This window comes from Saimiri boliviensis, chromosome 11 (genome assembly GCF_048565385.1).
Source record: "Saimiri boliviensis isolate mSaiBol1 chromosome 11, mSaiBol1.pri, whole genome shotgun sequence".
Taxonomy (NCBI): domain Eukaryota; kingdom Metazoa; phylum Chordata; class Mammalia; order Primates; family Cebidae; genus Saimiri; species Saimiri boliviensis.
In genome coordinates, this window is record NC_133459.1 from 950,227 (window position 1) to 963,299 (window position 13,073).

Consider the following 13,073-nt stretch of genomic DNA (forward strand, 5'->3'; position numbering starts at 1 on the left):
AATTCCTGGCTTCAAGGGATCCTCCCAACTCAGCCTCCTGAAATGCTGAGATTACAGGGATTATAGGTACAAACCACTGCAACCAGCCTGTCCTGTTTAAAATCAAATCCCTCCCCATTAAACTCAGCTTTATTTTTTGCCCTTTTTTTTTTTTTTTGAGATGGAGTCTCCCTCTATCCCCCAGGCTGGAGTACAGTGGCTTGATCTCGGCTCACTGCAACCTCCGCCTCCGCCTCCGCCTCCGCCTCCGCCTCCGCCTCCGCCTCCGCCTCCGCCTCCGCCTCCGCCTCCTGGGTTCAAGATTCATCTGCCTCAGCCTCCTGAGCAGCTGGGATTACAGGCCAGAGCCACCACACCTAGCTAATTTTTGTATTTTTAATAGAGACAGGGTTTCACCTTATTGGTCAGGATGGTCTCAAAATCCTAACCCCGTGATCCACCCACCTCAGCCTCCGAAACAGCTGGGATTACAGGCGTGACCCACTGCACCCGGCCAAATTCAGCTTTCTTAATCATACCCTGACTCTTCTAAAACCTAATATTCTTAGCTTAGCAAACACTTTTTTATGCACAGTTATGCATGTTAGTGTCACTGGAATTAGAGTAAGATATAATCATCTGCTAAAAGCCACTTCAACCCATTTCTGATATAAAAAGCAATTTTAGACCAGGTGGTGGCTCATGCCTGTAATCCCAGCACTTTGGGAGGCCAAGGCAGGTGGATCGCCTGAGGTCAGGAGTTCGAGACCAGCCTGAACAACGTAGAGAAACCCCATCTCTACTAAAAATACAAAAATTAGCCAGACATGGTGGCACATGCCTGTAGTCTCAGCTACTCGGGAGGCTGAGGCAGGAGAATCACTTGAACCCAGGAGGCGGAGGTTGCAGTGAGCCAAGATAGCATAGCACCACTGCACTTCAGCCTGGGTGATGCAGCAAGACTCCGTCTCAATTAGTAATTTAAGAAAAGCAATTTTATGCTAATTCAAACTGTAGTTTAACCTCACAAGAGTTAACAAAGATAGGCCGCAAGAAAAAAAAAAGGAAAAAATGTTTTCTCATAGAACCAAGAAAGAATAAAAAGAAAAAAGAAAAGAAAAAAAAAAGGTCTATCATGTGTTTCATGTCACAGCTAAATTGCTAACTGGACAGAGCTGCGAACTGAGGAGAACACATGTTTAAGCCATGAATATTGGCTAACAGAAAAGGTCACGTGACCATTTTAATTTAATCCTAATAACTGGAACCAATGATGAGCCAGGCCCATAAGCAGAAAGATATATTAGAGAGAACTCCCAAGCCATCCACTTCCTCCACCAGCTGATTCCCACCCACATCAACCACTCTTGGTCTCACCCTGCGGCCATGGAACAGCAACAAGCAGCAGCACCTGCGAATTCCTTAGAAAAAAGGCTGGCCCCACTCCACTGACTGAGTCAGAAGCTCATCTAACAGGATCCTTGGGGGATTTTTATGCAGTCAAGTTTTGAGACACACCCAAATAAACATATGGTTTACAATCTCCATATTTAAAAAACAGAACTCGCCCGGGCACAGTGGCTCACACCAGTAATCCCAACACATTGGGACGCTGAGGCAGGCAGATCAGAAAGTCAGGAGTTTGAAACCAGCCTGGCCAACATGGTGAAAACGTCTCTACCTAAAATACAAAAATTAGCTGGGCGTGGTGGCAGCTGCCGGTAATCCCAGCTACTCAGGAAGCTGAAGCAGGAGAATCGCTTGAACCTGGGAGGCGGAGGTTGCACTGAGCAGAGATTGTGCCACTGCACTCCAGCCCGAGTGACAGAGCAAGACTCCATCTAAAAGAAAAAAAAAAAAAAAAAAAAGATAGCCGGGCATGGTGGTGCACGCCTGTAATCCCAGCTATTCAGGAGGCTAAGGCAGGAGAATCACTTGAACTCAGGAGGTGGAGGTTGCAGTGAGCCAAGACTGTACCACTGCACTTCAGTCTGGGCTACAGAGCAAGACTCCGTCTCAAAAAAAAAAAAAAAAAAAAAAAAAAAACAGAACTCTTCACTGTTCTCCACATCACCCTCCAACTATTGGAGCCCGTTTTCTGTGCCCTCTAGGCAACCTTCTTGAAGTCATATCTATATGGGTGGTCTCCCCTTCCATCTCCTATGCTTCAATTGACTCCAATCTGGCTTTCACTCCCTACCGTGACACCAAAAGGGCTGACCACCTAGTACCTGTGGTCCTTAAATTTAAGGAAACCTTGGCCGGGTTCGGTGGCTCACACCTGTAATCCCAGCAATATGGCTAACAGTAAGGCCGAGGCAGGTGGATCACTTAAGGCCAGGAGTTCGAGACCAGCCTGAACCTATCTCTATTAATAATACAAAATTAGCTGGGTGTGGTGGGACACACCTGTAATCTTAGCCACTGAGGAGGCTAAGGCAGGAGAATCACTTGAACCCAGGAGACGGAGGTTGCAGTGAGCCCAATTGCACTACTACACTCCAGCCAAGGTGAGAATCTCAAAAAAAAAAAAAAAAAAGGGCCGGGCGCGGTGGCTCACGCCTGTAATCCCAGCACTTTGGGAGGCTGAGGCGGGTGGATCACGAGGTCGAGAGATCGAGACCAACCTGGTCAACATGGTGAAACCCCGTCTCTACTAAAAATACAAAAAATTAGCTGGGCATGGTGGCGCGTGCCTATAATCCCAGCTACTCGGGAGGCTGAGGCAGGAGAATTGCCTGAACCCAGGAGGCGGAGGTTGCGGTGAGCCGAGATCGCGCCATTGCACTCCAGCCTGGGTAACATGAGCGAAACTCCGTCTCAAAAAAAAAAAAAAAAAAAATTAAGGAACTCTTTCCCCATCCCCTGTTCACCTGACTTCTCAGCTGGACCCTAGACTGTAACATCCCACCTCTCCGTGCCTACTCGATCTAACCTCTAATAGCTGGGCATCCCGCCTCCCCCCTTAATAAACCCTCCAGGCCAGGCACGGTGGCTCACACCTGTAATCCCAGCACTCTGGGAGGCCATGGCAGGCGAACCACAAGGTCAACATGATGAAACCTGGTTTCTACTAAAAATACAAAAATTAGCTGAGTGTGGTGGCGGCACACGTCTATAATCTCACCAACTCGGGAGACTGAGGCAAGAGAACTGCTTGAACCAGGGAGTTGGAGGTTGCAGTGAGCCAAGATCACACCACTGCACTCCAGCCTGGAGAACAAAGCGAGACTTTGTCTCAAAAATAAAAAAAATTTTAGGCCGGGCATGATGGCTCAAGCCTGTAATCCCAGCACTTTGGGAGGCCGAGGCGGGTGGATCACGTGGTCAAGAGATCGAGACCATCCTGGTCAACATGGTGAAACCCCGTCTCTACTAAAAATACAAAAAAATTAGCTGGGCATGGTGGCGCGTGCCTGTAATCCCAGCTACTCAGGAGGCTGAGGCAGGAGAATTGCCTGAACCCAGGAGGCGGAGGTTGCGGTGAGCCGAGATCGCGCCATTGCACTCCAGCCTGGGTAACAAGAGTAAAACTCCGTCTCCAAAAAAAAAAAAAAAAATTTAAAAGCCCTCCACCCAGCTGAGCACAGTCACTCACGCCTGTAATCCAAGCACGTTGGGAGGCCAAGGCAGGTGGATCAGGTCAAGAGATCAAGACCAACCTGGCTAACATGGTGAAACCCCATTTCTACTAAAATACAAAAAACTAGCCGTGTGTGGTCACTTGCCTGCAGTCTCAGCTGCTCAGGAGGCTGAGGCAGGAGAATCGCTTGAACCCAGTAGGCAGAAGTTGCAACGAGGCGAGATCATGCCACCGAACTCCAGCCTGGTAACACAGTGAAACCCCGTCTTAAAATAAAATTAAATACAGTAAAATAACCCCTCCACCCCATGCACAGATGACAGCGACCATCACAAGAACAGAAAGACTAGGACTTCCAGACTGGACTCCAGGCCAACCAGCTGTTAGGCAGCACTTGGCACTTAGTTGCCCTATGCCCACTTTGACCTTCAGATGTTCAAGGCGTGGCTCTGCACAGCCAACAGACTCGCATCCTTAGTGCTCAACGTCCTCACCTTTAAATGTGCAAAGCAAACACAGGAACCATCCTGGCTTCCTTCCTTTCCCTTCTCCCCGACATCCAGGTCCATCAGCAACCTGGCTGACTCTACCACCCATTTCTTCTCATTTCCTCAGTCACCATCCTCAGCCAAATCACGTCACTTCTCATCAACAGTCTCCTTAAAATGACCTCTGTCAGCCGGGCGCGGTGGCTCATGCCTGTAAAACCAGCACTTTGGGAGGCTGAGACGGATCACCTGAAGGGTCAGGCGTTCGAGATCAGCCTGGCCAACATGGTGAAACCCCATCTCTACTAAAAATTAAAAATTAGGCCGGGCGCGGTGGCTCAAGCCTGTAATCCCAGCACTTTGGGAGGCCGAGGCGGGTGGATCACGAGATCAAGAGATCGAGACCATCCTGGTCAACATGGTGAAACCCCATCTCTACTAAAAATACAAAAAATTAGCTGGGCATGGTGGCGCGTGCCTGTAATCCCAGCTACTCAGGAGGCTGAGGCAGGAGAATTGCCTGAACCCAGGAGGCGGAGGTTGCGGTGAGCCGAGATCGCGCCATTGCACTCCAGCCTGGGTAACAAGAGCGAAACTCCGTCTCAAAAAAAAAAAAAAAAAAAAAAAAAAATTAAAAATAAGGAGGCTGAGGCAGGAGAATTGCCTGAACCCAGGAGGCGGAGGTTGCGGTGAGCCGAGATCGCGCCATTGCACTCCAGCCTGGGTAACAAGAGCGAAACTCCGTCTCAAAAAAAAAAAAAAAAAAAAAAAAAAAAAAAAAAAAAATAAGCTGAGCACAGTGGTGCATGCCTGTAATTCCAGCTACTTGAGAGGCTGAGGCAGGAGAATCACTTGAACCCAGGAGGTTGCTGTGAGCCGAGATAGTGCTACTGCACTCCAGCCTGTGCAACAAGAGCGAGACTCCATCTCCAAAAAAATTTAAAAATACAAAAATTAGCCAGGCGTGGTGGCAGGTGCCTGTAATCCCAGCTACTCAGGAGGCTTAGATAGGAAAATCACTTGAACCCAGGAGGTGGCAATTGCATTGAGTGCAGTGACTCACGCCTGTAATCCCAGCACTTTGGGATTAGATCCAAAGTATAATCCCACTTTGGGATCACACCACTGCACTCCAGCCTGAACAACAAAGAGCAAAACTCCTTCTCAAAAAAAAAAAAAAGACCTCTGGTTCAATTTGTGCCTCGAACAATACATTCTTCATTTGGCAACCTGAACAATCTTTTTTCTTCCTTTTTTAAAATAGGTCTCCCTTTGTTGCCCAGGCTGGAGTTCATTTGTGTTATTATAGCTCACTGCAAACTCCAACTCCTGGGTTCAAGCAATGCTCCCTCAGCCTCTCCAGCAGCTGGAACTACAGGTGCATGTCACCATACCCAGCTAATTTATTTATTTATTTTTTTTTTTTAAGGAGAGACAGGGTCTTGAACTTCTGGGCTCAAGCCGTCTTCCTGCCTCAACCTCCCTAAGTGTTAGGATTATAGGCATGAGCCACCACACCCAGCCTTAACAATCTTTTAAAATTCACCTTTTGTCACTCCATGCTTAAAATCTTTCAACAGCTTCCCACTGCATCAAGGAAAACATCCAAACTCTTTTTCCAGTGTGGAAACCGTAGAGAATGCATCACCCACACCAGGACACTGACCTGGTATAAATCAAGACTGTCCTGGGCAAACTGGCCCTCCAGCACCTGCCTATGAGGCTGTGTGGCCGAGGCCTGGCTTCTGCCCTTACCTCTGCCCTACAGCTTTGCTCCTGTGTGCTGAGCTTCAGCCTCCTATCCCTCCCGCGGGGCCGCTGCAATCACTGTGCTCCCCACCTGAAGCAGACGCTCCGTGCCCACCTGGCTCCTTCTCACCTTCCAGGCCTCCCCTAACCACTCTGAACCAAGTCTCGTCTCCACCCAACAGCTCACAGGACCTACCATAAGCCTGAACTTCGCTTCTTTAAGTTCGCCATCTCCCCAGAGAATGAACCACCAGTTCCAATTTCTCAGTACTCAGTCATCACCAAGCACAGTGTCTTGTAAGTACCTGCTCAATATTTGCTAAAGAGTTCCCTCCATCCCACAGATATCATATTATTAACTGGGCATCCTAAAGCAGGCAGTTCTCCAGGTCACACAGTACAGAAAAGGCTGTGATGGATGAAAAATGGCCACGGTCTCTGCAGGTCCCACCATCAAGGACCAGAGCCTATCTCCTACTCTCCAAGTCTGTGCTGAGCCTTTTCTTTTCTTTTTTTTTTTTTTTTGTAGAGGTGGAGCCTCATAATGTTGCCCAGGATGGTTACAAACGCCTGGCCTCAAGCCATCCTCCTACCTCGGCCTCCCTAAGTGCTGGGATTACAGGAATGAGCCAGCACCACTGGCCTGCGCCTGGCCTTTAACTTGCATTAAGCAACAGAATGCGGCACAGGTGACACTGGGACTTCTACGCATGTACTCAAGTAGCCTGTCAAACTCTGCTCCTGCCCTCTTGGGATTCGGCCACTATGGGAAGAAACCTGAGCTAGACTGCTGGAGGGGCAGGCCGAGGCGATCAGAGAAACGGTGGCTGAAGTCCACATGGGTGAGGCCAATGGGAAGCACAGCCCAGCCTACCTGCCAACCAACTAAATGCCCATGTGAGCACGGCCAGCACAGCCGAACAGAGAGGAGCCCTGCCCACACCCATACCCCTAAATGACAACAAAGAATTACTGCTTTAAGTCACTTCATTTTGGGGTAGTTTGTCACCCAGCAATACATAACTGATATAAAGCCATGGCAATACGATCTTTTTAAACTTGGCACCGAGACTCGACACAGTGGCTCATGCCTATAATCCTAGCACTTTGGGAGGCTGAGGTGGGTGGATCATCTGAGGTAGGAGTTTGAGACCAGCCTAGCCAACATGGTGAAACCCTATCTTTACTAAAAACACAAAAATTACCGGGGTGTGGTGGTGCATGCCTGTAATCCCAGCTACTAGGGAAGCTGAGGCAGGAGAATCGCTTGAACCCAGGAGGCGGACATTAAGATGAGCTGGGATGGTGCCACTGCATTCCAGCCAGGGTAACAGAGCAAGACTCCATTTTAAATAAACTTGGCACCAAGAGTACTAGACTGGATAATCCTCCATGGCAGAGCAACATCCCTATGGCACACCCCAGCTGTGACAACCACCAATATATCCAGGCAGGCAGCACAGGGACTAAATGCTAGAGGGACGCATACCTGCCTCTAGAGGACTCAGCACTTCACAGGGGAAGGAAAGATTCCCTGCTTTGGAGGCATTATGTCTTCTTACTGACTTCTGATCTAAGTTGCTGGTCCCCAAAGGACAGTCAGTGGGACAAACACTGGCAGCAGCCTCTATCCATCCCTGTGGAAGCTATCAATAAGGACAACACTCTTCAGTTCCCACCAAAGAAAGATGACTTGCAAAGCATGAACACAAAGTGCCTCCTGGCCAGGCTTGGGGGCTCACACCTGTAATCCCAGCACTCTGGGGGAGAGGCAGGCGGATCACATGAGGCCAGGAATCTGAGAGTAGCCTGGCCAACACGGCAAAATGCTGTCTCTACTAAAAATAGAAAAATTAGGCCAGGTGCAGTGGCTCACACCTATAATCCTATCATTTTGGGAGCCTGAGGCAGGCAGATTGCCTGAGCTCAGGAGTTCGAGATCAGCCTGGGCAAAATGGTGAAACTTCATCTCTACTAAAATACAAAAATATTAGGCAGGCATGGTGGTGTGTGTCTGTAGTCTCAGCTACTCAGGAGGCTGGGACAGGAGAACTGCTTGAACCCAGGAGGCAGAGGTTGCAGTGAGCAGAGATCGTACCACTGCACTCCAGTCTGGGCAACGGAGTTAAGACTCCATCTCCTAAAAAAAAAAAACAAAAATTAGACTGGGCATGTTGGCGCATGCCTAGGTGACAGAATGAGATCCTGTGTCTAAAAAAAAAAGTACCTCCTGAGCTTCATTCTGTAAAGCCTCAGGAATCCTTATAGCTGCAGTCCCAACCTTTTTGACACCAGGGGCTGGTTTTGTGAAAGACTTTTTTTGAGATGGAGTTTCGCTCTTGTTGCCCAGGCTGAAGCAATGGTGCAATCTGGGTTCCCTGCAACCTCCACCTTGCAGGTTCAAGCAATCCGCCAGCCTCAGCCTCCGAGTAGCTAGGATTACAGGCATGCGCTACCACGCCCAGCTAATTTTGTATTTTTCTTAGAGATGGGGTTTCTCCATGTTGGTTAGGCTGGTCTGAATTCCCAACCTCAGGTGATCTGCCCACTTCAACCTCCCAAAGTGCTGGGATTACAGGCGTGAGCCATCGCACCTGGCCATGAAAGACATTTTTTCGGCAGACGACGGGGGGGATGGTTTCTGGATGAAACTGTTCCATCTCAGTCTTTAGATTCTCCTAAGGAGGGCACAGCCTACATCTCTCACTTGTGCAGTTCATAACGGCGTTCACACTCCTAAGACAATCTAATGCCACTGCCAATCTGACAGGAGGTGGGGCTCAGGCGGAATGCTCGCTCGCCCACCTCTCCCCTGCTGTGCAGCCCAGTTCCTAACAGACCACGGACTGTTACCAGTCCACAGCCCAGGAGTTGGGGACCCATGCTTTTAAGACACTTTACCTTTTTCTTTGTGTTTGTTTGTAGACAGAGTTTTGCGCTGTCTCCCAGGCTGGAGTGCAGTGGTGTGACCTCAACTCACTGTAACCTCCACCTCTCCGGTTCAAGTGATTCTCATGCCTCAGCCTCCTGAGTAGCTAGGTCTATAGGTGAGCGCCACCACATCTTGCTTTTTTTTTTTTTTTTTTTTTTTTTTTTTTTTTTGAGACAGAATCTCACTCTATTGCCCAGGCTGGAGTGCAGTGGAATGATCTCAGCTCACTGCAACCTCTGCCACCCGGGTTCAAGCAATTCTCCTGCCTCAGCCTCTCCAGTAGCTGGGATTACAGGCGTCTGCCACCATGCCTGGCTAATTTTTGGTTTTTTGTTTTTTTTTTGAGACGGAGTTTCGCTCTTGTTGCCCAGGCTGGAGTGCAATGGCGCGATCTCGGCTCACCGCCACCTCCGCCTCCTGGGTTCAGGCAATTCTCCTGCCTCAGCCTCCCAAGTAGCTGGGATTACAGGCACGCACCACCATGCCCAGCTAATTTTTTGTATTTTTAGGAGAGACGGGGTTTCACCATGTTGACCAGGATGGTCTCGATCTCTTGACCTCGTGATCCACCCACCTCGACCTCCCAAAGTGCTGGGATTACAGGCTTGAGCCACCGCGCCCGGCTAATTTTTGTATTTTTAGTAGAAACAGGGTTTCACCGTCTTGGCCAGGCTTGTCTTGAACTTCTGACCTCATGATCCACCCACCTCGGCCTCCCAAAGTGCTGGGATTACAGGCGTGAGCCACTGTGCCCGGCCATCTTTTCTATTTTTAGCAGAGATGGGGTTTTGGTATGTTGTCCAGGCTGGTCTCAATCTTTTGACCTTGTGCTCCACCTGCCTTGGCCTCCCAAAGTGCTGGAATTACAGGCATGAGCCATCACACCTGGCCAAGACATTTTACCTTTCTCTATTTTGTTTTTAGAGGCAGGCTCTTGCTCTCTTGCCCAGGCTGGAGAGCAGTGGCGTAATCATAACTCATTGCAGCCTTGAACTCCTGGGCTCAAGTGATCTTCTCATCTCAACCTCGCAAAGTGCTGAGATTACAGGTGTGAGCCACCACATTCAGCCCTTTTTCTATTTAAAGTCTTTTACTAGTTTCTTCAACCTGCAACAGAGACTTCATTTCACAAGCCTGGCAACAGGGGAAGCTGAAGACAAGGGAGACAGGGAGCTAGGGAGCTAAAAACGCAAGGGGCTAAGGATGAAGCTCTAGGTTAACTGTAGCGGGTTCAATAGTGTCCTCCCCAAAATTCATGTCTACTTGGAACCTGTGAATTTGATTTATTTGGAACGTCTCTGCAGGTATGATCAGTTAAGTTAAAATGAGGTCATGCTGAGTTAGGGTGGCCCTAATCCAATGAAGATGTCCTTATAAGGAGAGGAGAGACACAGAGAAAAGCCCACGTGAAACAGAGGTAGAGTGTGACTCCTCTAAAGCCACACTGCTGGCACCACCAGAAGCCAGAAGAGGTAAGGAAAGGTCTTCCCCTGGAGCCTTTGGAACCAGGAGGCCCTGCCAACACCTTGCTTTCAGACTTCTGTCCTCCACAACTCAAGAGAATCAATTCATTTTGAGCCATCCAACTTGTGATGATTTACTAAAGCAGCCACAGGACACTAACACTGTCATTTCTGAAGACCTTTACTAAACCAGAACCACAGGAGTAGAAATTAAGTGCACAGATCAGCTGAGAGGAGGATTTTTTTCTTTTTCTTTTAATAGAGACAGGGCTGGAGTGCAGTGGTACAATCAGTTCACTTCAGTCTTGAACTCCTGGGTTCAAGCAATCCTCCCACCTTAGCCTTCTGGATATAGCTGGGACTACAGGTGTGTATCATCAGGCCCAGCTAAGAAAGAGTGCAGGGAATCACTATGCTGCCTAGGCTGGTCTCAATCTTCCCACCTCGGCCTCCCAAAGTGTTAGGGTCATCGGCATGAGCCGCCACACCCAGTCAATGGAGAAGCACTTCAAGAATGAAGGCAAGGAGTCAAACACCATCAGTAGTAGTGGTACTGAAAGCTAACACTTTGAGGTCTTGCTAGACATGAAGCTGAGAATTTTATTTATACCATGTCATTCAGTCCTCACAACAATCCTGTAAGACAAGAAAAATGAGGTAGAGACAGATGTTCAATAACTTGCTCCAGACCTCAAATCTGAATTGGCAGAACCAGGATGTCCAGCATATGGATACAGGTACAAGAAATACCATTGATACCTACAGAATTACTAATCATGTTTCCCAAAATGAATGACATTTGGAAACAATTACAAAGTAGAAAAATCAGAATTTTAAAAATTTATATATACAGGTGGGGCATGGTGGCTCACGCCTGTAATCCAGCACTTTGGGAGGCCATGGTGGGTGGATTATGAGGTCAGGAGTTGAGACCAGCCTGGCCAACATGGTGAAACCATTTCTACTAAAATACAAAATAAGCTGGATGTGGTGGCATATGCCTGTAATCCCAGCCTCAGGAGGCTGAGGCAGGAGATCTCCTGGGCAACAAAGACTGTGACTCAAAAGTAAGTGTGTGTGTGTGTGTGTGTGTGTGTGCGCGCGCGCGCGTGCGCATGCATGTTTGTGTCTGTGTGGTGCAACCCCCCGAATCTGAGGAAAAACATCTCTACATACACATGCATGAGAAATATAAAACGCTAGAAAAAATATAATAATCTTATGTGGTTATTTCCTGATTGAGAGATCATGGATTTTTGCTGCATGTTCCTAATTTCCGTTTTTTATAAATTTTTATTTATTTTTTAAAAAAGTACAGACAGGTCAATCTTAACCATCACCACCAAAAAAAAAAAAAAAAAATAGAAACAGGGTAGGCCGGGCACAGTGGCTCATGCCTGCAATTCCAGCACTTTAGGAGGCCAAGGCAGGTCGATGACCTTAAGTCGGGAGTTCTAGACCAGCCTGACCAACACAGAGAAACCCTGTCTCTACTGAAATTACAAAATTAGCCAGGCATGGTGGCGTATGCCTGTAATCCCAGCTACTTGGGAGGCTGAGGCAAGGAGAACTGCTTGAATCGCTTCAACCTGGGAGGCAGAGGTTGTGGTGAGCCAGTATCATACCATTGCACTCCAGCCTGGGCAACAAGAGCAAAACATCATCTCACGGGGAAAAAAAAAAATAGAGACAGGGTCTAGCTGTGTTGCCCAGGCTGGTCTCAAACTTCTGGCCTCAAGTGATTCTCCTGCCTCAGCCTCCCAAAGTACTAAAATTACAGGCACATGCCACCATGCCCAGACCCTAATTTCCTACAATAAACATTTTAGATTTTTTTAATGCAAAAGTTGAAAATAAATATGAGACAACAGGAACAAGATCTCCAGAGAATGAAGATAGGATAGATGGTGGCGGCAATGGAAACAAATCACCTATTGAAGAGTTTAAAAAGAGAAAAACAAGAGTGGCTGGAACAGATACCAAGATGAACTGGTTGCTGAGTTATATAAGATTTAGGCATGTTAGAAGGTGTAACAGAAGGAGCCCCTGACAAGATAAAACTGTTGGTAACTGTTTTCTAGCGGGAGAATGTTTCTTTAACTAACAGAGGAAGAGGCAATTGCAGAGACAACAGTCTTCTCAGATCAATGAGGAGAAAAACGATCTTCCACCTCATGCCAGCAGGTCTATAATGCACAGGATCCAGAGGCAATGACTCAAGAACCGAGTTCAAGCATGGGTTCCACTGTCACCATGGCCAACTGCCTAATCTCCCCATAGATCCAGTCGTCTCTAAGACAGAGCTATTAACAGTACATCTTAGAGCTGATATAAGACCATGCAGTAATAGCATAGTTCTCAGCATGGTGCCTCGAACAAGGAAGGTATCCAACAAACACGAGCTAATGGCAGTGGCATCTTCAACAGGGCAAAACGCAAGTGCACCAACTACCATGGGAGTGTGAGGCACAGGGACTGGAGGGCCAAGGTTGCAAGAAATTTATTTGAACAAGAAAACTTTCAAGTGCCTCTCCCAACGCACTTTACATAATATGTATGCCAAGCGGGGATTAACCAATTTTCCAGGGCTTGTTTCAATTCCAAGTCCAAGCATAGCCGTGACTTGGGGCTTCTCCTGCCTAGAACCCCGTTTCCCAGATGTCTGTCTGGTTTGCCCTCTCACTTCCTCCTACTCTCTCCTCAAATGTTTTGACCATCCTCTTCAACGTGCAAGCACCAGCAATGCCTAGAGCCCTACGGCAGACTCGGCTGCCATCTTTTTCAGCATACGGCCTTTTCCATCGTCTCACAGGTCAGACGTTCCTCTCACCAAGGCAAGTTGGCATCTCTTATTCACTGCCCATCCCTTGCCCCTCCTT

At 48.1% G+C, this 13,073-nt stretch overlaps 1 protein-coding gene across 7 annotated transcripts in view; it reads right to left on the reverse strand.

Annotated features, from left to right (window-relative positions):
- GNB1 (G protein subunit beta 1) overlaps window positions 1-13,073 on the reverse strand; it is a 106,202-nt gene that overhangs the window by 82,197 nt on the left and 10,932 nt on the right. The window contains exon 1 of one of the 7 annotated variants that reach the window (XM_074379937.1): window positions 3,708-3,805. The exons of the other annotated variants lie outside the window; for them this stretch is intronic. The gene's annotated coding sequence lies outside the window, so the exon portion shown is untranslated. Of the gene's footprint in view, window positions 1-3,707; window positions 3,806-13,073 lie in introns of those variants that run through there. 7 annotated transcript variants of the gene reach the window in all.